Source organism: Leucoraja erinacea, chromosome 24, assembly GCF_028641065.1.
Source record: "Leucoraja erinacea ecotype New England chromosome 24, Leri_hhj_1, whole genome shotgun sequence".
Classification (NCBI taxonomy): domain Eukaryota; kingdom Metazoa; phylum Chordata; class Chondrichthyes; order Rajiformes; family Rajidae; genus Leucoraja; species Leucoraja erinaceus.
This window is the reverse complement of record NC_073400.1, coordinates 32957042-32959899: the sequence shown is the minus strand read 5'-3', so window position 1 is coordinate 32959899 and position 2858 is coordinate 32957042. Positions and strand designations below refer to the sequence as shown.

The window sequence follows — 2858 nt, the reverse complement described above, 5'->3', positions numbered from 1 at the left end:
TGCGGGAGGAGGCCATTCGGCCCTTCGAGCCAGCACCGCCATTCATTGTGATCATGGCTGATGGTCCACAGTCAATAACCCGTGCCTGCCTTCTCCTGCTAATGTTGGAGAGGCCTCTTCAACCACACAATGTACATCCATATAGTTAATCGATTCAGTTACGTCATCATTAGAAGCTACTGGTTTAAACATTTCATGCTCCTGAACATTTATCTTTCAATCCGATAAGATTATGCAAATTAACAATCGTGAAATCCATAGATTTATTACATTGAGTTGCCGGTGATTTAGAAGAAAGTATTTCACCTTGTGTAGAACAGTACAGTACAGGAAAAGGCCCTTTGGCCCACAATGTCCATGCTAAACATGAAGCCAAGTTAAACTAATCTCCTATGACTGCACAATGCCAACAGTGATAGGAACAGAATGAGGCCATTCGGCCCATCGAGTCTACTCCACCATTCAATCATGGCTGATCTATCTCTCCCTCCTAACCCCATTCTCTTGCCTTCCCCCCATAACCCCTGACACCCGCACTAATCAAGAAATGTGATCCATATCCCTCCATTCCCTGTTTATCTAAAAGCCTCTAAAACACCACGATGGTATCTGCCCCCATCACCACCCCTAGCAGCGCGTTCCAGGCACCCACCCCCCTCTGTGTGAAAACATCTTGCCCCGCACATTTCCTTTAAACTTTGCCCCTCTCACCATAAAGCCGTGCCCTCTAGTCTCTGAATACTCTGTTTAAGAGGCACAAGTGTTTTATTGTCATGTGTCCCAGATAGACCAGTGACATTCTTACCTACAGCAGCAGAACACAATGTGGAAACATCGTACACTGACAACACTATAATAAAGGATTTTTTAACATTACATATCTGCTGTGCTGCTGTAAGTAAGAATTTCATTGTCCGTGTTGGGACCTTTGACAAGTAAACACTCTTAGACTTGAATCTTGTAACATTACCAACCTGATATCAAAGTTCTGAGACAGACACACAATGCTGGAGTAACTCAGCGGGACAGGCAGCATCTGTGGAGAGAAGGAATGGGTGACGTTTCGCGTCGAGACCCTTCTTCAGACTAGTCCCGAAAGGTCACCCATTCCTTCTCTCCAGAGATGCTGCCTGTCCTGTTGAGTTACTCCAGCATTTTGTGTCTATCTTCGGTTTAAACCAGCACCTGCAGTTCCTTCCTGCACATAAAAGCTTCTGAGGTTGTTTGGAGAATATTTCCCATTGATCCTGAAGGTGTGACAGCAAACATTACCAGCAGTGAATCCCAGGTTGCAGTGGCTGTAGGAGCTGTGATGTGTTGTACCTGGCGTTGTCCCGTCCGTCTCTGTCTCTGTCTCTGCCTGTGTGTCAGCTTGCCTTTTATCCAACGTGCTCACCAAGGTGTGTTCACGGCCAGTGAGTCTGTCGGTGATGAACGAACGTCTCAGGATTACTCATGTACACACACGCCCCACTGTGTTCCCATTGCCCAGTTCCCACTGCTCCACACACGACCGAGCTCCCTCTCTCCCTGATCTGCACCAACATGTGTAGGAAGGAACTGCAGATGCTGGTTTAAACCATATAACCATATAACCATATAACAATTACAGCACAGAAACAGGCCATCTCGACCCTTCTAGTCCGTGCCGAACACGTATTCTCCCCTAGTCCCATATACCTGCACTCAGACCATAACCTTCCATTCCTTTCCCGTCCATATAACTATCCAATTTATTTTTAAATGATAAAAACGAACCTGCCTCCACCACCTTCACTGGAAGCTCATTCCACACAGCTACCACTCTCTGAGTAAAGAAGTTCCCCCTCATGTTACCCCTAAACTTCTGTCCCTTAATTCTCAAGTCATGTCCCCTTGTTTGAATCTTCCCTACTCTCAGTGGGAAAAGCTTTTCCACGTCAACTCTGTCTATCCCTCTCATCATTTTAAAGACCTCTATCAAGTCCCCCCTTAACCTTCTGCGCTCCAAAGACTAAAGCCCTAATTTGTTCAACCTTTCACTGTAACTTAGTTGCTGAAACCCAGGCAACATTCTAATAAATCTCCTCTGTACTCTCTATTTTGTTGACATCCTTCCTATAATTAGGCGACCAAAATTGTACACCATACTCCAGAATTGGCCTCACCAATGCCTTGTACAATTTTAACATTACATCCCAACTTCTATACTCAAAACCGATGATAGACACAAAGTGCTGGAGTAACTCAGTGGGTCAGGCAGCATCTGTGGAGAACATGGATAGGTGACGTTTCACAGAGTGCTGGAGTAACTCAGCGGGTGCAGCAGCATCTATGGAGCTAAGGAAATAGGTAACGTTTCGGGCCAAAACCCTTCCGTGTTTCGGCCCGAAACGTTGCCTATTTCCAGAAGGGTTTCGGCCCGAAACGTTGCCTATTTCCTTAGCTCCATAGATGCTGCTGCACCATAACTTAGTGGGTCAGGCAGCATCTGTGGAGAACATGGATAGGTGACGTTTCACAGAGTGCTGGAGTAACTCAGTGGGTCAGGCAGCATCTGTGGGGAACATGGATAGGTGACATTTCACAGAGTGCTGGAGTAACTCAGCGGGTCAGGCAGCATCTGTGGAGAACATGGATAGGTGACGTTTCACAGAGTGCTGGAGTAACTCAGCGGGTCAGGCAGCATCTGTGGAGAACATGGATAGGTGACGTTTTGGGTCGAGACCCTTCTTCAGATTCTGACATCGGGAACGTCTGAAGAAGGGTCTCGACCCGAAACGTCACCCATTCCTTCTCTCCAGAGATGCTGCCTGCCCCGCTGAGTTACTCCAGCATTTTGTGATTATCTCCCACCAAGGTCATGTGTGTTTCTTCAC

At 46.8% G+C, this 2858-nt stretch overlaps 1 protein-coding gene across 1 annotated transcript in view; it reads right to left on the bottom strand.

Moving 5' to 3' along the window:
- LOC129708971 (laminin subunit beta-3-like) overlaps positions 1 to 2003 on the bottom strand; it is a 34300-nt gene extending 32297 nt beyond the window's left edge. The window contains exon 1 of the mRNA XM_055655076.1: positions 1273 to 2003. The gene's annotated coding sequence lies outside the window, so the exon portion shown is untranslated. The remainder of the gene's footprint in view (positions 1 to 1272) is intronic.
- Between the last annotated feature and the right edge of the window lie 855 nt (positions 2004 to 2858).